Source organism: Barbus barbus, assembly GCF_936440315.1.
Source record: "Barbus barbus genome assembly, chromosome: 41".
Taxonomy (NCBI): Eukaryota; Metazoa; Chordata; class Actinopteri; order Cypriniformes; family Cyprinidae; genus Barbus; species Barbus barbus.
In genome coordinates, this window is record NC_136719.1 from 233,699 (window position 1) to 257,500 (window position 23,802).

General features: G+C 43.3%; 2 protein-coding genes across 12 annotated transcripts in view; one reads left to right on the plus strand and one right to left on the minus strand.

The window, feature by feature from the left end:
* LOC306860776 (uncharacterized protein) overlaps positions 1–23,802 on the plus strand; it is a 55,473-nt gene that overhangs the window by 24,159 nt on the left and 7,512 nt on the right. For 2 of the 11 annotated variants that reach the window (XM_079402682.1, XM_079402679.1), the window contains exon 3: positions 11,311–11,586. The exons of the other annotated variants lie outside the window; for them this stretch is intronic. The gene's annotated coding sequence lies outside the window, so the exon portion shown is untranslated. The remainder of the gene's footprint in view (positions 1–11,310; positions 11,587–23,802) is intronic. 11 annotated transcript variants of the gene reach the window in all.
* The window catches only part of LOC306860777 (interferon regulatory factor 4-like), a 45,993-nt gene that overhangs the window by 2,545 nt on the left and 19,646 nt on the right, over positions 1–23,802 (minus strand). The window lies entirely within an intron of this gene.

Genomic DNA, 23,802 nt, shown 5'->3' on the forward strand with positions numbered 1-23,802 from the left:
GTAGAATTCCACAAGGATCCTGGGATTCAGGTGAACTTTCTTAAGGCTCCTTAAGATGCAAGTGAAGATGGATGAACCCAGCAACTAGACAATTAGTATCAATCAGAATCCATGATGACCACATTATATTAAAAGTCTGTAAGATTGACATTTGATTTATTCCATAAAAAAATGATTATCTAAATAGGTTATGCAGCTTAATACTGTAAAGGGTCTGTATGAAAAAGGTCCAAAATAAACCTATGCACAAAACCTATATAAATGAATTAACAAAAAAGTGATTGCAGTAAAAATAATTGTAATCTTTTAATAAACATGATTTACGAGATGAAGATGACATGAAAAGTTAATTTATTTTTATTTTTTTGAAAGTCCATATATGAGCATTAGTGGGACTGAAGTTATCAGAATAAACCCGAAATACACGTCGTTGTTGTCATGTGGTGAATTTGGCCAATCGTGAAACAGCTGTGTCGTCATCAGCGCTCCCGCAGTCGCTCTGGAGAAATTGCGCCGGCTGAGTCAAATAAAAGACATGAACATAAACCAAAACCCAAAACAGGCGTGACAGTAGGTAATTCTACCAGCTGAGAACAGTCCAGGAAAAGGTCCGTGAGCAGGGGTGGATTTAACCAATAAGCGAGGTAAGTGGCCGCTTAGGGCCCTGGGGAATCAGGTGGTCCCTTCTGATATTGGTGACACATATTTGGCAAACACTCCAGTGTGTATTTGTGTTAAGGAGAGCGTCAAATGTTCACTCACCGCTAAAAACGAACCAGGTTACGTATGTAACGTCTCGGTTACGTATGTAACCCTCGTTCCCTGAAGAAGGGAACGGAGACGTCACGTCGGTGACCGACGAATTGGGATCTCGCTTAGAGAGACCAATCCCCTACGAGAGTATCTAAACGAGCCAATGCACATTGGCATGCGATTATTGCATCCAGCTGCCGCTAATCACAGCGTGAGTATAAGTAGGCAGCGGGTGCAGCGCATATTCAGGTTTTCGCTGAGGAGCCGAGCCGGTGACCCGGCCGCTCAGCGGTGGTACAGCAGCCGTGGCGACGGGACGTGACGTCTCCGTTCCCTTCTTCAGGGAACGAGGGTTACATACGTAACCGAGACGTTCCCTATCAGTCGGTCACTCCGAGTCACGTCGGTGACCGACGAATTGGGATCCCTACCAAAGGGCCACGGATACTGCCCCTTCCAGTGTCCTGTGGAAGCCTCCTGTGCCCCTATTTTTTGGCGCAGGTCAGGTCTAGCACAGAAGACCAGCTACTGTTGTCATGGCACTACCCACTCAGTAAGACTGGATAACACTGGGAAAAAGCGTACCCGTTCCAGTTGGAACCGGACGCTGCGGAAGCTCGCCCTTCCCGAAGGAGGTCTGGAGCAATTACGCATATGATCAACCTTTAGGCGCATATGGAAATTAGAGGAATTTGTACCTCATGGAATTTGGCAGAAGACCTGCCGGGGAAACACGGCTCTCAGGCTATACCGTGGACTATACACATATGGGGTCCACTAAGGCCTTTCATATGGAACCCAGCCCTCTACCGGTTCTCATGGATTCAACGAGTGAGGGCCTAGCGTCAGATGCTCCGCCACATCTGACTGCCGAGGGGATGGAGGAACTCGACAGGGTCTACAGTATGGACTCTCTGGAGCAGTTTTAGCAAGCCGACCCGAAAACGGAACCTCTCAGTGCTTCTACCCCTTTGAGGTGAGAACACAGGAGGAAACCGGTTCCACACGAAGGCTATAGAACCTAGCGAACGTGTTAGGGGTCGCCCAGCCCGCAGCTCTACAAATATCTGCCAGCGAGGCGCCACGAGCCAACGCCCAGGAGGATGCAACAGCTCTAGTAGAGTGAGCTCTCAACCTGAACGGGCAGGGCACACCCTGTACCTGATAAGCCAGGGTGATGGCGTCCACTATCCAGTGGGCCATCCTCTGCTTGGAGACGGCCTTCCCCTTCTGCCGGCCTCCGTGACAGACAAAGAGCTGGTCTGAGGTCCTGAAGCTTTGTGTCCTGTCAACGTAGCATCTCAGCGCTCGGACGGGACAAAGCAAAGCAAGGGCTGGGTCTGCCTCCTCCGAGGGCAGCGCTTGCAGGCTCACCACCTGGTCCCTGAAGGGAGTAGTGGAAACCTTGGGCACGTAGCCAGGCCGGGGCCTCAGGATTACCTGGGAGTCAGCCGGCCCAAACTCTAGGCACGAATCGTCGACCGAAAATGCTTGCAGGTCCCCTACCCTCTTGATGGAGGCCAATGCAAGCAGGAGCAGAGTCTTCATTGAAAGCAACTGCAGCTCAACTGACTGCAAAGGCTCAAATGGGGCCTGCTGTAGTGCTTTGAGCACTAGAGACAGGTCCCAAGAGGGTATAGAGGGGGGCCGTGGAGGATTTAACCTTCTTGCCCCCCTAAGGAACCTGATGACCAAGTCATGCTTACCCACCGACTTCCCTTCCACGGGGTCATGGTTGGCAGCAATCGCAGCCACATAGACTTTAAGGGTGGAGGGAGACAGCCTTAGCTCCAACCCCTGCTGCAAAAAGGAAAGCACGACTCTGATCGGGCACTTTCGGGGGTCTTCTCGGTGAGAAGAACACCACTCGACGAACAGGTTCCATTTCAAGGCGTAGGCCTGTCTCGTGGACGGCGCTCTAGCCGAAGTGATGGTGTCAACTACCCCTTGGGGTAGGTCACCTAGAACCTCTGCGTCCCGTCCAGGGACCAGACATGAAGTTTCCAGCTTCTTAGGTCTGGATGCGGGTGCCAAAAGGTGCCCCGTCTCTGAGTCAGTAGATCCTTCCTCAGAGGAATCTGTCAAGGAGGGGCTGTCACGAGGAGCATCAGTTCTGAGAACCAAGTCCGAGTGGGCCAGTACGGCGCCACGAGCAGGACCTGCTGCTCGTCCCCCCTGATCTTGCATAGTATCTGTTTTTGCGAGAAGGCTCACTGGGGGAGACGCATACTTGCGAAGGCCCCGCGGCCAGCTGAGCTGGACCGTCTGGGGATGGAGTCTCCATTCTCCGGGGAGCGCAGCTCGTGACAGCTCGTCGGCTGCCCGGTTGAGCAAGCCCGGAATATGAATGGCACGAAGCGACCTCAGATGCTTCTGACTCCAGAGGAGGAGGTGGCGGGCGAGTTGCGACATGCGACGGGAGTGCAGACCACCTTGTCGGTTGATGTACGCAACGGTCGCAGTGTTGTCCGTGCGGACCAGTACGTGTTTGCCTCGTAAACGCCTTCTGAGACGGATCAAGGCCAGACATACCGCTAGCAACTCTAGGCAATTGATGTGCCAGTGCAGTTGGGGGCCCGTCCAAACCCCCGACACCGCAAGCCCGTCGAACGTGGCACCTCAGCCGGTGGTGGAGGCATCCGTGAAAATCACAGCATGCCTGGAGACCTGTTCCAGGGGCACTCCTGCCCGCAGAAACGAAAGGTCTGACCACGGGGTGAGGGTTCGGCGGCAGGCTGGTGTGACTTGGACCCGGTGAGTGCCGCGCTGCCACGCCCACCTCGGGACTCGGCCATGGAGCCAGTGTTGAAGCGGCCTCATATTTCTCAATTCCTCAATTCTCGTTTGGCTCTGTTCGAAGGCGGTCGCATTTTTCTTCCCTCCCTCCCTCCTGAACTTCCCTGCTTGCTCTCTTGTATTGTCCTGTCCTCTTAAGAGACTCTCGCTGCACTATTTGCAAAACCGAAATTATGGATCTGATCAACTGGTCTCTAAATGCAATTGACACCATCTTCTCGACTAGGAAAGCGGGATCTGGAGAACCGGAATGTCCCGCTGGGACGTTTGCTGCTGGCTACACGATGGACGCATGGGAGAGATGGCGGATCGTGTGTCTGGCGGCTCTCTCCGTGGAGGACATTGAAGACATCTTCTTATTCGGAACAATGATAACTGGGTTTCTGCTATTTGGATTAGGCGTTGCCCTAAATTATCAGAAAATTAAGGAGACGGGACTGGCTGTCCAAAACCTCTCACGGCTGCCCGTCATGATTGAGGCTGTAGGCAGAGCGGTCGCCTCGGAGACTGAGGCGATTAACCGCAATATGGATTCAATCACGGCTAAGCTCTCGGCTTTGGATAGAAAAATCGACGGACATGGAGATCAGAATGGACAATGAGAATTAGCTGTGAAACTGGAAGACAGCTGTTCGCACTAAGACAAAACAATCTTATCTCTTTCCGGCTTCCCACAACAGAACGGCTTGGCAAGGCCGCTCTGGTATCAACTCTCCGGTGAATACTGCAGGGAGACGCTCTTTCTTCCATTCCCTCCTCCCAAAAACACCTTGTTATTGTCGGGCGCTTGTGCTCTGTCCAAGGACGTTTCCATGGCAATTGCTATGTCGCATCACAACCTGCGAACTGAGTCGACTGGTTTGGAGTGCTGGCGAAACGGATTTCAAGGCATACGAACTCACACGAACTTACACATACACACACTCATACACCTCCCTAACCCCATCCCACGCCTTCGTCGCTTCATCCTGTCAGGCGTTAACGGGTCCGTGGGTTTGCGCTGTAATGGCGGCTGGCCGGATGGCTGTTTCGTCTGAACTAGGATTACTATGCAAGTTATGTTCCTGTGTTGACTGTGCTTTATGCTGAGGTTTTTTGTCTGTTCTCGCGCTGCGTTCTCTTCCAAGAACGCAGTGCGAGGACACTTTTTTTTCTCCTCCCTTTCCTCATGTTATGCTGTATTTCTTCTTCTCTATTGCATTTCGTTGCCTTGTACCTACATGTGCAATGACAATAAATTGAATCCAATCCAATCCAATATGAAGCAGCCCCAGCAGCGTGACTGCCGCTGCAGCTGTCATATGCCCCAGGAGCCTCTGAAATTGTTTCAGTGGGGCCGCTGTCATGCTTTTGAACGCATTCAAGCAGTTCAACACCGACTGAGCACGTCCCTACGTGAGGCGTGCTGTCTGACTGACCGAATCCAACTCCATACCAAGAAAAGAGATCCTCTGCGTCGGGAAGAGTTTGCTCTTTTCCCAGTTGACCTGAAGGCCCAACTGGCTGAGGTGTGACACCAAATCCCTGTGTTCGCACAACTGGTCCTGAGACTGAGCCAGTATGGGCCAGTCGTTGAGGTAGTTGAAAATGCGAACGCCCTGTTCTCTCATGGGAACAAGGGCTGCCTCCGCAACTTTCGTGAAGACACGGGGTAACAGGGACAGCCCGAAGGGCAGGACCTTGTACTGATATGCCCGTCCTTCAACGCAAACTGCAGGAATGGCCTGTGGCGCGGAAGGAATCGACACATGGACGTACACGTCCTTCAGGTCGACCGCTGCAAACCAATCTCGGGGACGAATGCACCCAAAGATGCATTTCTGCGTGAGCGTCTTGAACGAAAGCCTGTGAAGGGCCCAGTTCCAGACACGCAGATCCAAGATTGGTCGTAACCCACCGCTTTCTTGGGCACAATGAAGTAAGGGTTGCAAGCCCTGTCTTCATATCGGCTGGAGGGACCGGCTCCATCGCGTCCTCCGCCAGTAGGACAGTGATCTCTCCACACAAAACATGAGCATCAGCTGCCTTCACTGCTGTGAGGTGGATGCCCCTGAACTTGGGAGGAAACTGAACCGCATAGCCGAGTCAGATGGCCCACTGGAGCCAGCAAGACGGGCTGGGTAGACAGGCACCCAGACACCGTACAAGCGGAGCAGCGGGACCACCGACGTACCCGCGGTGGGGCAGCGAGGTGGAACACAGGAACACGGCCCGTGGCGGACCAAGGGGTCTGAGTGTGCGGTGCGCGCTTACCTGGTTCCGAGGTTTGGCAGAGGGTGCGTGAGTAGGGCCTTTGATGACGCTCTCGAACCGCCCACTGCTGCCAGCTGGCGAAGAGGAGGATGAGCGCGGTCCGGAGTTGGTCCGTCCGCGACTCTCCATGCCCTCTTGGGACCCAGGGGCAGAGACAACCGCTTCTTGTTGAGATTTTTGAAATAGGAGAATCTCCACCCGGCCCTCCACCGGGGGAGGGGGAGGCGCATCCGCCACCTCCCAAAGCAGTCCTCTCTCTCTCTCTGGGTCGCCCGTCCTGTGCCTCTTGCTCTTCCGCTCACCGCCAGATTTGACGGGGGCCAGGACGGGCGGGGCAGCCTGCCTACGCCCAGCTCAACGGCACCGCTTCTGGAAGCTGCTGCGGATGCGGTGCGGGAGCAGGGACGGACGCAGGGGCCGCCCTCGGCGACAAGCAGGCTGGGGCGCTGCAGCCGGCGGACGGGTGGAGGCAGCAGCTGCCCGCCGGGGCAGGAGGTGTTGGATCGCCTCAACCTGCTCGTGAGCAGCCGAGAACTGCTGGGCCATGTTCTCGACTGCGTCGCCGCAGAGGCCAGTCTGGGACACAGGGCCCTTGAGGAACCGATACTTTGTCGGTGTCCCCATGTCGACCAGACACAGCCAGGGGTGAACGTCCTGGACCACAAGTGTGGACATCGCACGACCCAGAGACCGCGTCACCTTCGTCGCTCGTAGCGCGAGGCCCGAGGTACAAGCTCTCAGAGCTTCCGGATCGTAACCACCCCCGTGCATGTCCTCAGTGCTTTTAGCCTGAGGACCCTGCAGTAACGCCGTAGCGAAAGGTGGAGGCAGCTTCCCCACAGGCCATATAAGCACCGCCGGACAGACCAGACGAGTACCTACAGGCCCGGAAGGGGAGGCACGGTTCGCCCCGCCGAGTGAAGACGGTATTAGGACACAACTGCATCGCAACCGACCGCTCCACCGGGGGGACCCCCGTATACCCCCTAGCTGCGCCACCACCGAGGGTGGTGAGGGGGAGGAGCTAGCAGGGCGGTTTCTGGCAGTAAAAGGTGCCGTCCACGACCTGGTAAGCTTCCCATGCACCTCCGGGAGAGAGGCACTGGGGCAGGGCGCTGAGAACCAGCGCAAACTACCCCGAGAAACCAGTCGTCCAACCTCGAGGGCTCGGGACACGGTGGGATCTCCACTCGAGCCCTACCCTCTCAGTGGCCCGGGAAAGCATAGCCGTGATTTCTAGATCCGACTCAGGCACTGCTACTGCCGGAGCAGCAGCAGCCGAATCTTCTTGCCCAGAAATCTCCAGCTCACCCTCCGATGCAGCAGTCGACGTCTGGTCATCGGGAGGAGCGCCAGGGTAACTGCTGGTGCTCCCCTTGTAGAGGGCCCAGCACGCTCCACTGACAGCTCAACTGGTTTTGGAGCGCAAGAGGGGCGATGGTCCCTCAAGGGTTGGTTCCCTGGAGGGTTTGCCACCATGCCACCGCCTGAAATGGTCCACGTCTGTCTACAGCCAGAACGAGAGCCAAATCAAGGCAGGGGCAACAGAGCTCCGTCCCTTTGTCGAGGTATCGGAGCCTGGCCCGCAACTCCAAGATGATCATCTTCCCACCATGAGAAGATGCCTCATCCACGAACGCCACCTCAGCATGCTTACTGCCCAGGCATGTGAGGCAGTGATCATGACCATCACCCGGCACCAGGTAACGACCGCATCCAGAAACGCACGGGTGACACGTTGTCTGAAGCAAGACCCAACTCGTCTTTACAAAGACGCAACGTCGAGTTTGCCAGATGCAACGTCGTCTTTAAAAAGACGCACCCGTGAATGCTCTTTTAGAGAAATCACTCTTTCAGTGTGCTGAAGCGCACAGGGGAGATGGCCACTTGCAACACAATCAGGGGGTAGTGCAGCCTGATGTGTGCAATCCACTCGACACAGGAAGAACCACCGCCGCTGAAGCGCCGTACCGCCAGCACGAGAGTCTCCCAAAGAGCGTGCTTAACTCGTTGAATTCACTCGTCAGCAGAGGTCAGGAGCAGAACAATGTAACCGCTCGGCTCCGAAGCAAAAAGCTGAATATGCGCTGCACCTGCTGCCTACTTATACTCATGCTGTGATTAGCGGCAGCTGGATGCAATAATCGCATGCCAATGTGCATTGGCTCGTTTAGATACTAATATTCCTAATTCCTAATAATAGTCTAATATTCCCAATGTTGTATAGGGCAAATCTGCAGGACCAGGCCGTTGTAACAATATGATCTGTGAAGCTTAACTGATCATCAATCCCAATTCCAAGGTTCCTGGCTGTCCTGGAAGGAATTATTGTTGACAAACCTAGCTTTATAGAGAAGTTAAAAGGATAAATTACGCCATTTCAAATAAACAAAGTATTCACGTAAACAATGTAAAATTAATCCACTCTTAAAGTGCATCTACATTCATACACACTTTCCTAATGTTAGGATCAGAAGGAAGGCAATTCAAAGACTTTTTATTTTATTTATTTTTTTACAGCTAAAGAAGCAGTGATTATTGAATTATAAAATAGAAGTTCTGAGAGAAGAGTTTCAAGTTATAAGGTGGTTTGTGGAAGCTTTTGGAAAAAAAATGAATCCAAGAAAAATAATGTCAGATCTTTTTTTCAAATTTAATATAATATTAAAACCATCAAAATTCACATACCAAACAAATATTTTAAGGAAGAAAAAAAAGAAAGAAAATCTAAATTTATCTGGCTAAAAGTGTGTACACCCTTTTATAATTGGGCAACAAATCACATTCAAACTGATTTGAACAAACAAGAAATAAAATACAGGGCCTTAAATATACTATGGCAAACAAGGAGACAGTCACAGAGAGACAATCATAAATAGAACTGCAAAGGACTACAAAACTCAACACATGAAACAGGAAACTAAGGAATAAGAACTATAAAACTATGAAAGTCCAAACAAATAGGGAATATGTACTGTAACAAAGAACTTTAAGAACTTAGAAAAGTGAACAAAAAGGACGGTGGTGGAGCAAAGGTGAACTGAGGGGGAGGGATGGAGGGCCAGCCCATGAGGTGGAAATTGGCCTGGCACCAAGGCATAACAAGGAATCAAGGTGGAACTAGAGACCAAGGCAGAGCTGGCAGAACTAGAGCTCACCAGGAAGGTGCTACTGGAGCAGGAGGATGCCAGGGAGGCACGGGTGCAGCCAGATTTGAAGCAGAGCCTGAAACCAAGGCGGAGCTGGCGGAATAGGGACCAGGGTGGTGCCAGAGACCAGCAGGGCAAAGCAGGAAACTCGCACAGAGGAACCAGTGGAGCTAGACACCAGAGCAGCAGCAGATCAGGAGACAAAGGTGGAGACGATGGAGCTGAAGGGCAGAGATGACAACCAGGGTGGAGCTGAAGAACACAGATGATCAGTAGATTACAGCTGGCTGAGATCATGTTAGAGCTGGCAGACCAGGGCTGTCTTCCACTTTGCTTTCAGAAACATTTGCAAACTTCCCTAAGCACTTCCCTTTGGGGGAGTCTCTGCTGCCATATTGAAATGCATTCCACTTTGTGAACTGGAGGAGGGATGTTTATACAGTATGTAAGCGAAGAAAACTTATTCCGGAAATGCAGAACCAGAAGTTCACATAATTTTGGCAGCTGTATTACAAAAAGCTGACAAACACCGTCAGGTCAGAATGGAAATTAATGGTGGCTTGGGACAAAAATGTCAACAAATTTGTCAAAAGATGTCCTTGCACAAGTGTACTAAATCTTTTACAGCTGTCATGAATAAAGTGTAAATGAAATGAAAAATGTAAATTGTGGTAGATATGCTCATGTCGCATCATATTTCTCAGTTTTGCGCATTATAACCATTCACAATTCTGCTTATTCTGTTTACAATTCTGCTTATATGCAATAGCCAATTAGAGGCTTTCAAATTAGTTGTCACTGAAAGGCTTGATTTTTGTTACTACCTTTGGAAGAATACAGGTCCTGGAGGGTGAGCAGGGGAGCACTGTGATCCATTCAGCAGTCTGGACTATATAGATATACAGTAGATATACATTCCCAGATATACAGGGGAAGTCGTGGCCTAATGGTTAGAGAGTTGGACTCGTAATCCAAAGGTTGTGAGTTGGAGACTCGGGCCGGCAGGAATTTTAGGTGGGGGGAGTGAATGTACAGCGCTCTCTCCATCCTCAATACCACGACTGAGGTTCCCTTGAGCAAGGCACCGAACCCCCAACTGCTCCCCGGCGTCGCAGCATAAATGGCTGCCCACTGCTCTGGGTATGTGTTCACGGTGTGTGTGTGTGCACTTTGGATGGGTAAATGCAGAGCACGAATTCCAAGTGTGGGTCAACATACTTGGCCGTATGTCACGTCACTTTCACTTTTCACTTTCAGTAGATGAGCACAAGACAAACTCGATGGCAGCCCATGCTAGGGTGTTCCTTCTGAAGTTCACTATCATTTACACAATTTTTAGCATGCTCAGCTCCAGGTTATTCTGACCGAAACCGAAAATGGGGGTGGGGGGGGGGGGGTCTCATTGTGAAATAAATGCTTTCTCTAGTTCATGTTGGCCATCTGACATCAATCAGACATTAGAAGACTACAGAGGTTTGGACAGCTGTAAGGATTATTGGTGCTCCCCTGCCGAACCTCCAAGAACTGTATACATCCAGAGTGAGGTAAAGGGCTCAGAATATCACTCTGGATTCCTCACATCCAAGCCATCTTTTTTTTAACTTTTGCCGTCTGGCCGGCACTACAGAGCACTGAATACCAGGACAGCCAGGCACAAAAACAGTTTCTTCCCCAAGGCAATCTCCCTCATGAACCGTTAAATGTTCCCCCATTCTGCAAAAAAAATATGTGCAATAACCTTATATTTATTTGTTATCACCTTACATCCTAGTACATCCCTACATCTTATTCTATTCTATAGCACACCTGTACGTACAATTTACTTTATTTTTCCATTTATTTTTCAATTTTTAGTGTATTTATTTATACATATGTGTATTTCATTCACATCTTATATATAATATATGTGTGTTGTTGTTGTCTCTGTGTATTGGAAGCTTGTGACACTAAAACAAATTCCTTCTATGTGCAAACAAAGCACTTTCTGACTTCTGACTTAAAAACGTACAAATGTACAAATCCGTATTGATGAATATTGAAACCGTGGCATTAATACTGTGAGGTTTTATATAGTGTTTTTATATTTTGTATAAAATGACTATGTTAGGTTTGAGGGAAGAGTTCAGGCATCTAAAATGTATCTACAAAATGGTAAACCTGCAACTATAAAAATATGTTTATGGTTTTAAAAATTGCAAATACTTTGTTTCTTTTTTTTAGTTCTATAAACCCACTACTTAAGAAATCCATCCTTAACCCATGTCTTTTGGAGAACTACAGACTGGTTTTCCTTCTTCCTTTTATTGCAAAAACACTTAAACGAGCTGTGTTCAACCAAGTCTCTGCCTTTCTCACACAGAACAACCTCCTGGACAGCAACCAGTCTGGCTTCAGAAGTGGACATTCAGCCGAGACTGCCTTGCTCTCAGTTGTTGAAGACTGGCAAGAGCGGATTCCAAATCTTCATTACTTATCTTGCTGGATCTGTCTGTATTGCTGGATGCTGCTTTTGACACGGTTAACCACCAGATCCTCCTGTCAACCCTATTGGCAAAGGGCATCTCAGGAACCGCACTCCAGTGATTTGAGTCTTAACTCTCAGATACAGCCGTGGTCAGAGTTATTGGCACCCTTGGTAAATATGATCAAAGAAGGCTCTGAAAATAAACCTGCATTATTAATCCTTTTGATCTTTTATTTTAAAATGTCACAAAAATTTTACCTTTCATTGAACTAAAACAATTGAAAATGGGGGAAAATCTCATTATGAAATAAATGTTTTCTCAAATACATGTTGGACACAATTATTGGTACGCCTAGAAATTAAAGTAAAATAGAGTAAAATATCTCTGAAGTATATTCCCATTCATATTCACAATTTTGAGCACTCCAGGGTGATTCATGCCCGCCGGATCGCGGGGTATCACGCCGCCGTCCGCGGCTCCCGGACCCCGCCATTCGCGGTGTATCACGCCGCTGTCCGCGGCCCTTCTAGTTGCTGTTTCGCGGGGAAGGCCAACCCGCCGTCCGCGGTCACTCGGCCCATCACCGGTTGTGGCTTCCTTCCTTCCTGATGGGATAACCGGCCGTATTCTGAGGTCCTGCGCTGATCAGCTCGCTGGTTTGTTCACTTCCATCTTTAATGAGTCCCTTGCAACCTCCGTGTTTCCCACCTCATTCAAAAAATCCACCATTATCCCTGTGCCTAAGAACAATAAATCCTCTTGCCTGAATGACTATCGCCCAGTTGCCCTCACATCTATAGTCATGAAGGTTTTTGAGAGACTTGTAAAGAGCCACATTTGCTCCTCCATCCCTGATACTTTGGACCCTCTTCAGTTTGCCTATCGCCCAAACAGATCTACGGACGATGCCATCTCTCACGTCCTCCACTCTTCCCTCACACACTTGGACAGCAACAATGGGAATTATGCAAGGCTGCTATTCATTGACTATAGCTCAGCTTTCAACACTATAGTCCCCATCAAGCTAGCTTCTAAACTCACAGACCTCGGCCTAAACTCCTCACTCTGTGACTGGATTCAAGACTTCCTCACCGGCAGACCTCAAGTGGTGAAAGTTGGCCAGTTCACCTCAAACTCCATCACTCTGAACATAGGAGCCCCACAGGGCTGTGTCCTGAGTCCCCTGCTCTACTCTCTCTACACGCATGACTGCGTGTCCTTTCACAGCTCCACATCTATCATCAAATTTGCTGATGATACTGTGGTTCTGGGCCTCATCTCCAACAATGATGAGATCGCATACTTGGATGAGGTAGAGAGACTCACATCATGGTGCCAGGACAACTGTCTCTCTCTGAATGTGAGCAAAACTAAAGAGCTGATCGTGGACTTTAGGAAGAGACAGCAGCAGCCCTAGACTCCTCTTATGATCAGTGGGACCCCTGTGGAGAGGGTGAGTAGCTTCAAGTACCTCGGTGTAAACATCTCCGAGAACCTGACTTGGACTACACACATCCAAACACAGGTTAAGAAAGCCAGGCAAAGACTGTACCATCTGCGTCAGCTGAGGAAATTCAGGGTCTCACCAGCAATCCTGAAAACGTTCTATTCAGAGACCATAGAAATTGTATTGACTCAGTGCATCTCAGTGTGGTATGGAAACAGCTCCAATCAGGACTGCAAAGCACTACAGAGAGTTGCGCGCTTAGCTGAGCGCATCTCAGGGCCTGCTATCCCCTCTCTGCAGGACATCTACCTCAAACGCTGCAAAAATAGAGCTGTCAAAATCATTAAGGGCTCTAATCACCCTGGTAACCGACTATTCACTTTGCTTCCATCTGGTAAGCGCTTCCGTAGCCTGATGGCAAAAACTGAGAGACTTAGGAGGAGCTTCAGGCTCCTAAACTCTAACTCTGTGTCATAACATCACTTGACTCCATGTAAATATCACTATATCAATAAGCTATTCATAATTTTGCTCTCCCTCATATTGCTGCTAATTACATACCCTCTACAACTTTTTTGCATTTTTTTTGCACATTCCTCTTTATTACTATTTAAGTCAACAACATACTGACCTGCACATTTATATTTATATTTTTTATCTTTTATTTTATTTCATTTTATTCTTTAATTTTTTTCTACTTTTCTTTTCCTTAATATTTGTATTTTTTTTGTTTGTTTTTTGACAAAATTTAGAACATTATATAAAAAGTCCAAAGAAGACTAGTTCATACACATTTCAAAACAATGTCGAGGATAAAATACACAAAAAAGCCATTCGGCTTATTTCCATTGTGGTCCTCAAATATCTCAAAAATGGTCGAACAAAACATAAATGGAGTGCAAATACACATCAAATTCAGAAACTCATCACCCACACTTCAGAAAACATCAATGATAAAACAATTATCATTTATAATTTATTCCAAGCAACAGAACTAGTATATAGAAGATAATTTTTCCCCATTTCACTCTTAAACCTACAAGGATATATATCATTTATACTCGCCCTTGTAGAATGACAATGAATCTCTCTTACAAACACATAATATTTTAACAAATAATCCGGAACCATTTTCTTTAAAATCTTAAACACCATAACTAGTTTAAAAAACATTACCCTTTTTTCAACCTTTAAAAAGCCAATGTTCCTATAATGTTCATCTCCCAAATGCATCAATGGATGTACTTTAAAAATAACCCTACACAACTTATTTTGAGCAGTCTGTAATTTATTTTTTTATTTTTTTGAGATACCACTATACCAAAAGACTGCAGCATAATCAAAGTGTGACTGCACCAACGCCCCAGCTAACATTTTTAGGGTTTCAGAATCTATGAAAGCTACCTGTCTTGCAATAAATTTTATACGATTACAAATTTTAGAGTGAGCCAAAGCAGCCATTTTTTCTCCAGTCAAATTACTGTCCAAGACACAACCCAAATATTTTACTTCTCGTTTAGGTGTAATAATTTTATCCCCAACCTTTACCTCAAAACTAAAGCATTTTTTCAATTTAACAGCCGAACCAAATAGTATAACTTCAGTTTTTCAGTTTTAATTTATTTACGTCTAATGCAAAACACTTTTGTATGATTGTATTTAGGGCTGGACAATAATTCAATATCAATATGTATCGCAATATAATTTTTTTTTCAATAACGGTGGTATGATTTTTAAACACATTTCCGATATTTCGATATACTTTACCAGTGTTTCCCATACATTGATTTATTTGTGGTGTTTGACTTTGTTGAATAAACATGAGCACTGCGTGTTTTAAAATCAAAACGTGGCGTGGGTGATTTATATGAATGTATCTCTGAAGGGAACCGACTGTCTTCAGAATAGTTTTGATGGCATTTTCATTTTATCTGATAAAGTACATTTACATTTATGCATTTAACAGACGCTTTTATCCAAAGCGACTTACATTGCATTCAAGTTACAATTTTTACATTTTATCAGCTCTTGCTTTCCCTGGGAATCGAACCCATGACCTTGGTGTTGCTAGCGCCATGCTCTACTATTTGAGCTACAGGAAAGTAGCATTCATGAGCGGAGCTGCTTAGATTACAGCCATTACCGAGGAAACCGCTAGTTCTGCTGCTCTCCAAGCGCCTCCTACTGGCAGACAATCAGATTGCATTTTCAATAATAAGCCCGTCTCCAGCAACATGTTTTTGTTGTTACTCTTTTTTTTTTTTTTTTTTATGCAGCAACTCACTTGAAGTACCTTTTTTTTCTTTCTTTTTTTGTCGGGAGTGGGGGGATTATAGAAATACTTTTATTTAGCAAGCATGCTTTAAATTGTTGATAAAGACATTTATAATGTTACAAAAGATTTATATTTCAGATAGATGCTGTTCTTTGAACTTTCTATTCATCAAAGAAACCTAAAATAAATTCTACTCCGCTGTTTTCAACATAATAATAATGAATTCTGAAGAATCATGTGACTGGAGAATGATGCTAAAAATTCAGCTTTGAAATCACAGGAATACCATGTATTTTAAAATATTTTCAAATAGAAAACAGTTATTTTAAATGGTATATATTTCAAAATGTTACTGTTTTTGCTGTATTTTGGATAAAATAAATGAAGGCTTGGTGAGCAGAAGAGGCGGAAAAAAATAATTCACTGTTCAAAAACTTTTGACTGGTAGTGTATGTTAACGGTTTGCCTACGCTGCCATCGTGTTCTACTCGCCGTTTCTGGATGAGGGTAAGGAACAGAGACTCGTGGCAGCAAGTTGTGTTTTCCCCAGAAATGCGATTCTTTCTTCACCGCCATTGTTTCTAATCTCTGTATAGGTGCGCGTTACGTCATTCATGTGTGTCACAAGTGCATGCGCACTTTGGTCAGAGCAGTAATACTGCGATTAAGGTGTTTACATGCCTGTATATTTATTATATTAAAATCGGCGTACGCCACCTATGTTAATACAATTATACTTGCTGCAATTGTGAGCTTAATCACATTGTTTAAATCGAAGTATTGCGTTTACATGAGATAAAGATTAATCACAATATTGTCAAAATCTCATTATAATCGCATTAAGAGAGTCCATGTAAACGCACTCAATGTAAGAACATGTATGTAGACAATAAGTGCATTGTATCAAATGATTAATTTAAATGTAAGTACATAGTAGTTAAGGCCACCTAATATAAAGTGGGACCAAACAAAGTTTTATTTTTATTTTAAAAAATTGAATTATCATTAATATTTCTGTATTGTGTTATATTTTTAAGTTAGTAAGTGGTGTGTGATGAGTGTTGTGGAGCAGGCACAGTTGTCCTGCTTTGGGTCAGAAAGAACAGGGTCCTCTGTCTCCTCCTCACCTTCACCTCCGCTGGTCTTCCGGAGAGTTCTGCTGCATCATAAAGATTTCAGAGCTCAGAAACATGATCAGCCCAAAGAAGTGCTGCACACAGGAAAAATGATTCACACACCGCACAGAAATGTAGCTGCACCTCTAAACTTTTCAGTTAATAAGACATGACTTTACTTATTAATAATATGCCATTTCTTGAATTTTAGCTGTATTATGTGGTGAACATATTTGCAATGAAAAATGTATTCTCATTCATTTTGGGAGTATACGAAACATTCTGTTAATTTTAAAATAATAATATCACACATAAGATCACAAATGCTTCCTTTACAACATTATACTTTTAAGCTTTTCACATTTTGGATTGGACCAAAAGTCATCTCGCACAGCAGATTCAGTATGTTCCAGTTTCAGAAGGAAATGCATGAACCAAGGGATGACATTAAAGATGAACCTAGGTTTCTACATGACAAAGAAATTATTTTATTTTTCTTTCTTTCTTTCTTTCTTTCTTTCTTTCTTTCTTTCTTTCTTTCTTTCTTTCTTTCTTTCTTTCTTTCTTTCGCTTTTTTTTTTAAATACAGATACTGCCCCTAATAGGTCATAAATGATTTATTACGTATAACATCACCTGTCTAAATTGTTTGAAACTCTCTAAAACTTTTCAAATTCCATAATTGTAATCAAAAGCAACACAGCAGTTCTGTTTCAACGATTTGCAATTCAATCTAGTCCCATCCGAACATGTATCTATTTAAAGAGTGTGCCAGTGTTCTTGTGTTCAAAGAGAACGCTGACACTGCATCTGCTGGACAGGAGTGGTGTGTGTGTGTGTGTGTGGTGAGAAAGAGAGATGTAGTGTACAGTTTTGATTTGACTCAGAGGTTTCTGTGACACCACAGACTCTCAGAGATAGAGGGTTTGTGTAGGATGAGTCTTCTTTAACATTTTCTCTCCTACTCCTGTCTCTTTCGTATTCTGCCCTGCTCTTCTGACACACTTTTTTTCTATCTTCAAACTCTTACACTCATTCTCACTCCGTAGCTTCATATCTCAGTTTCTGCCACTTTTGTGTTACCACTGTAAAAAAAACTAAAATACTTTTTGTGTGACTTTAGTTGATTCCTGTCTGCTAGTTGTACTCTACAATTACTCATTCGTTTTCACAGATGTAGTTCATAACAATTATTTGACAACTGTATGCAGTGAACAGGGATAGGAAATGACACTGCTATAATAGTGTTGTAGGATTACAATGACTAGCTGTGACTGCATTACAGTAGGCTATTCTTTTCTATATTTACAGATTATTGCAGACCTGCCTGGGCCTTTTTCTTCTACTAAAAGGCCAGCTCACTAAAATAGTATATCAAAGCCTTTTATTTGTCTTTCAGATTACGCAATTACTGTGGTTCAATTCATAAAAATATGTAAGAGTTTTTTTTGACAAATAATTGTCATTAGTAGTCATACAGTATGGTTATGACAACAATGTCCAAGAATTGGCTCTACAGCTTGACCATTTTCACAACAATTTAACAAATTTCAATAGCAGGATTTTTTATTTCTCGATCAGGTTCATCTCAAATTTGAATACATCACACCTGCAAACTCCACACAGGCAAAACATGTTGTTTAGGCAGCAATGTTGTTTTGACGTAACACCAGTGTCTACTACGGGTAACACCCTAAACTATAAAATGACTTAAAAACATTTTCGAGTTCACACGTTTTGACAGAAAGTGTTATAAAATGTCAAACCTCACATCAGCATACTAAATGATTCTGTATGTTATATATAACTGGTCTAAACAAAACACTACTTTATTAGAGAACATATGGAGGTATGGCCTCAAAAGTTGAAGCATTTGCTTGCATGATATATATTTGAATTGAATTTCACTTGAAATCTCTTGTGTTCTATGTTTTAATGTTTTTTAAGTTTATTTTATTCTGTTGTTTTTGTCTTGGCACTAATTATCTGGTGTATATTTAGCCCTGTGTTTCATTAGTTCTTGGTCGGTTGTTGTCTTAGAGTATGCACATGTATTTATATTTGTAATGAACATTTATGGAGCAACAGACTTTGTGTGAAAATAAATAAAATAAGTTCTATTTTATTTTATTATTAAAAATCGTATAAATGTATGAGGTGGCAAGGGGGGCCTTTTTACCCCACACACGGGGTAAAAGGCTGACCAGCATGCGGCAAACGGCACAGAGTATTGATGTAAATACTTTAGCTAATATATTTAATAATGTTAATACTTAAAATCCCTTTTGCAAAGTTTGTACTATTTTCCTCTTATTTTTATAAATTAAATAATGCATTTTTGTTCAATAAATATACAATAAATTAAATATTTTAATATAAAAAAACATTTTAAAAATGAAAAATTATTTTAAAAAGTAAAGATTCTGAAAGCATTGAAGGAGGTCCCATAATAATATAATACAAATTTACAGTAATAACAACAAATTATTTTTTTTATTATATAATATGATTAATATCATATTTGTAAATGGTGATTATTTCTTAGGTGAACAACCAACATAATATTTGATATTTACCATCTGAATCTAACCATGTCATGTCAACAAATGGAAAAGTCAGCCATCTATTAATTATCATGTTAATTATTGTGCCCCAACAGCAGGGGCGCTTTTTACCAATACTTTAACATATTCTTCTCTTATTGAAAAACTGTTGCTTTACTTATCTTAAACAAAAACTGAAAATTATTTAAGAAGACCTTTGTCGAAAAATATATGCGATAATGTTAGCGATTCTCATTTGCGACTTAAATCTACAATGTTACAAAACATCAAATATTAGATCAAGTTAGCACAGAATCAACTTTGTGCTGCTGCCCGCAATTATGTCAAGGATCAGCCAAATTTGCACATGCATCTTGTAAAGCTAATGTTTTGGAAAGTGCTATGCCAAGTTTTTGTACCATCTAGTAGAGGAAAAATAAATAAAAGGCGCCTTTTACCCAAGGGTGCCTTTAGCTCTGTCGTACCCGATACCTCTTGACAATAGGTTTTTGTAGATAAAATACTGGAAAAAAACAGAGGACTTTTACAATAGTGTTTTCAAAATGTCCACCACAAAAGACAATATGGTGCTGGTTGCATGGTATTTTTGGTTGCAACCCTTTTTTATTTGAAGAGGATTGTTCAGTTACTAAACAGGGGTGCGTTTCGTCTCTTAATGAAGACTCTGAAGGTATACCCTTTTTAGGCATGTCCACCCAACTCTACCTTAGGAGGTTGCTTTAAGTATACCTTCTTATGTGCAATGTTACCAGGTGCTGTCCATGGTGGTGGTGCTGAATTGGTTGATATCAATGGCCTGAGAATCGATTATTCACTCTGTCTAGGGGCTGCTTCAGTGCATTATGTGAGAAAGCTGTGTTCTTTATAAAAGAAATTGCATTTATCAGGACTCGTGGGATCTTATAAAGACAATCCCAATTGCAAACTAAATCCAACCCTGTATATTTTATATAGTTTCGAAATGAGTGAGCGAACCCGCAACCTCATGCCCAAACATATCATTCCTCAACCCACTACACTAACTAACTAGCAGTATGCTTTCACAGGCCTTTGAAAGGGTCATTTACAGTATATTATTATAATACATTCGTCATAGTGTCTTCATTTACTCCACAACCAGGGTTGATTGCCCAGCAGCCGCTTCAGATTATTGATGTATATTACTAATTTCTGTTATTAGATGACATGTTCAATAAAAGTGCAACACGCAAAACATATAATCTACTATAGCGGAGAAAAAAAGGAGAACGAGGGGAGCCCCCAACAGCTGAAATTCGGGGCTGAGGGGGTAGCTCCTTGAACAGAATTCATGAGGTTTGTGCTGCTATGGTTGTTTCCACAATTTGATTGTCCAGGATCTACTGGATTGAACTCGCAGATGCAGGGTTGGTTCGGGCTCAGCATTGGAGATCTCAGAGGAGTGGAGGCGGTAGAGAGAGTTGGCGTTTAGGTTCAGTTTTAATGATTGGCCTTATCGGATGGTAATGTTACAATTGATTAAAATGGGGTCAGATTAAACTCTGTGAGGTTGGGAGCATTTGAAAAGAACATACAACAGTTATAAAGTGAATAAACAAAGTACATTTACAATTTCCACATGGAACCTAAAACAACACAACAAACCTTAGAAAACTTAGGCTGTTAAAAGTCCATTAGTTCCATACCAGTAAACAGTCCCTAGAAGTCCTAGCATGGTGAAATTCCCAATGTGAATGTGTCTGCCAGTTTATATACAAAGTATACTTTATGCTACAAGGTGCTGGTGGCCTGTAGCAGCCATTGGCAGATGAAGAAACCCTTGAAAGCATCTGTATCCTCATTCCAGGACCTAAGGATTGGACCAGGAGAGTTTGGGTGAATAGAGTATGAGTTATGGATGTTCCAGGAGGATTTCAGCCATGGAACCCTCAAGAGCGGCTCGACGGTGTTTAGTGTCCAGCAGCAGAGAGCGTTCCGTCAGTGCAGCTGAAGAGTTCTGCGTTCAAATGCACGCAATAGGCTAAAGCTTGCCGCAAAGCACCGGCAAAAGTAATTACCATGAATGTGTCAGGGGGGAATAGTAAGGAGATATCTGAATTAATTACTAATAAACTAGTGTATTCTGTGTCAGTGTCGCAAGAATGAAGTTGCCAATCCTGACTCGCCATCTCCTCATTAGACATGCCTTTAGAGAGAAGTGCATCTTTACGGATTATGATTATAATGAAAGAGTTTTTGTTTTTGGATTTGTTTTATTTCGTTAAGTAGTAATTTAAAGCTTTCTATAGATATATTTGTCATGTCTGTGAGGCATGTATGAGTTTCGGATCATTTTCCTGTTCAAGACCGAGACGGCAGAAAGTGCATCATGTTTGTTTTCTTTATTTTATAAAAGCACAATGTTTTGTTGATATTGGTCGTCACTTTAAAAAAAAAAAAAAAAAAAACGTATATTTAACGAACAAAATTGCTCCAACCATTTTTCTAAATTAACTTAATAAAATAACAAAACAAAATATAATCACTTTGCCATTACATACAAAACGGAAATATTTTAATACACTGTAAAAAGAAAAAAAGTTGAGCCAACTTAAAATTGAGGCAACCATCTTCAGCAGGTTTTTGAGTTTTCTCAACTTGTTGTTTTAAGTTTATACAACAAAAAGTTGAGAATCTCCTAAAAAATAAGTTGAGAGAACTCAAAAATCTGCTGAAGCTGGTTGCCTTAAAATTTTAAGTTGGCTCAACTTTTTTTTTTTTTTTTTTTTTTTTTTTTTTACAGTGTAGCTGAAACAGTAGTATAAACTGTTTTGGGAGAAGGGGGAAAAAGAGATGGGCTCGGGCAGGGCCTGAGCGTCTAAGGGCCTAAATTTGAGGCCCGTGCAGGGCTCTCATTGTGGGGAGTTGGAGCTGGTGGCAGAGCTTACCATAGCTGAATTTAACATCTGATCCGTAGTTAAGAAGACTGTGAGAGACAGATTAACTTTTGTCCCGAGTGTTATGCTGATACTCTAGACAAAGGCCTTACAATGGCAGAGACATTTTTAAATGAAAATATGCATTACTTTTGTGTTACTTTTTCTTATCTAGGCTGGGCTTGTTTATTGATTTTTGTTTTTGTTGTTGATATAAAAAAAGTTATATTTTTCACAAATATAGCACTTTCACACCAAACGTGAAATGACTCAAGAGTGCAGTTCAAACAAAGCTTTCTGCTGTGTTGGTATTCTGGATTACAGAAGAAAAGGAAGCAGGAGGTCGGCTGCACTTATGCCACTACATATTAAACTTTGTTTCTCCCATTCTCCTGGCCTGGTGTGTCACTGTAAAAAAATCACATCTGAAGCATTTTTTCCATCTTGTCTTTAAGCAAGATCAAGTATAATGTTGTCTGAGTCAGAGGAGTTTGTCAGGTTTTTGCTGATATTCCTCTCATTACTTTATTTTAATACTGTAGAGACTTAGATGGTCTTTCTATTAAGAGACATCAACTGGTTTCTCAATTTATATACGGGGCATGCTAGTGTATGGCTTTGCAGGCTTAAAGTGACCACCACAATAGCCAATGGCGTAAATAATGTTCATTCTTAATTTAATTTTTTTTTTATTTCAATTTTTATTCTTGCCTTTTCTATTGAGCAGACATTTCAGCCACCTGAGTAAAAAACATATAAAATGTGTAACGTTGGTGGTATCCAGGACCTGGTTTTTCACATGCATGCTTTAAGCGACCAAAAACTGTGTGGATGTACCACTGACTGTGATATAAGCCACTCTGAAAACACTGGATCATGATGAGCTGCTTGTATGCAAATTTATGTAATGCCACAATTTCCTCTGAAATGAGCAGTTTAAATAGTAGTCTTTGTGATTTGATCATCACACTAAGCCATCACATGGGAGACATTTTTATGGCATGAAGCTGTTCCTCTATGAATACTTTTGTCAGATTTTCCCATTTGTATGAGGAAGTAATTCAGATGTTTATATACATGGTTTTGTATTTTTTGTTATTGGCTTGTTGGTGCCACACAGGCTAAGTATTTTGGCAACTACTTTTCATTTGGCATGATGCTATATTGTTCCCATTGCATCAAGTTAATACTAAAGGAAAAGTCTAGAAGATTACTGAGAAGGTCATTATACACTGTGTCTGAAATTTTTGCGTGTGTTTTTCCATTTTTTTGTATATTCATCATCGTTTCCTGTCCAAATGCATGCTACGGATGCGAAAACGCAGAAAATCGAACCTGATCTGAATTTTTTTTTATGACAAACCAAAGTTTTGGAGGCAGTGTGTAAACATGATTGACACGTGAGGTTGTTTTTTTTTTTAACGTGCAAAAATTTGGGATGAACATTTCGGACTGCAATGACCTTTACTCTTTTTCCCTGAGTGGGAACAAGACTCTGCATAGCAGTTTATACACTCTCTGTTTCTTCATGGGCTCATGCCTGACTTCTGAAAATTGTAGGTTTGATGCTGCCAAGCAGAAAGTTATATGAAAGCTACCACGTAGCACCTTGGTAGCATCGGTTTAGCGCCATCAACCAATAAATTAGTGTGATCCTGTTGGGCTTCCAACCATCTGATGTGGGTTACATTTTTCAACTTCCAAAATGTTTTCCTCATCATCCTCATTTTTTTAATTTTATTTTTTTATGTTTGATCCAGTGGGTTTTCAGTGTATATGAGGCTACACAGCATGACGCCACAGAGAAAGAAAGCAAACACAACAAAATGTCTCTCGTGGCTTGTTTTGACTGGTTAATAAACACACTCTAATTTACGTAGTTTGAAATTAACATGGAAGAGATTGTTTACCATTGCACACCTGGTTAGAGACAATCATTAAACTATGTAACACAACACAAAACTGTTTAAAAAAAATAAAAAAGTAAATGCATCCAAATGCTCTGCCAGAGTGGACAATAATCACCATAATAGTGACTTATATGAAACAGCTATGCTCATGATTATTCAACAATGCAAAGCAATAAAGTTG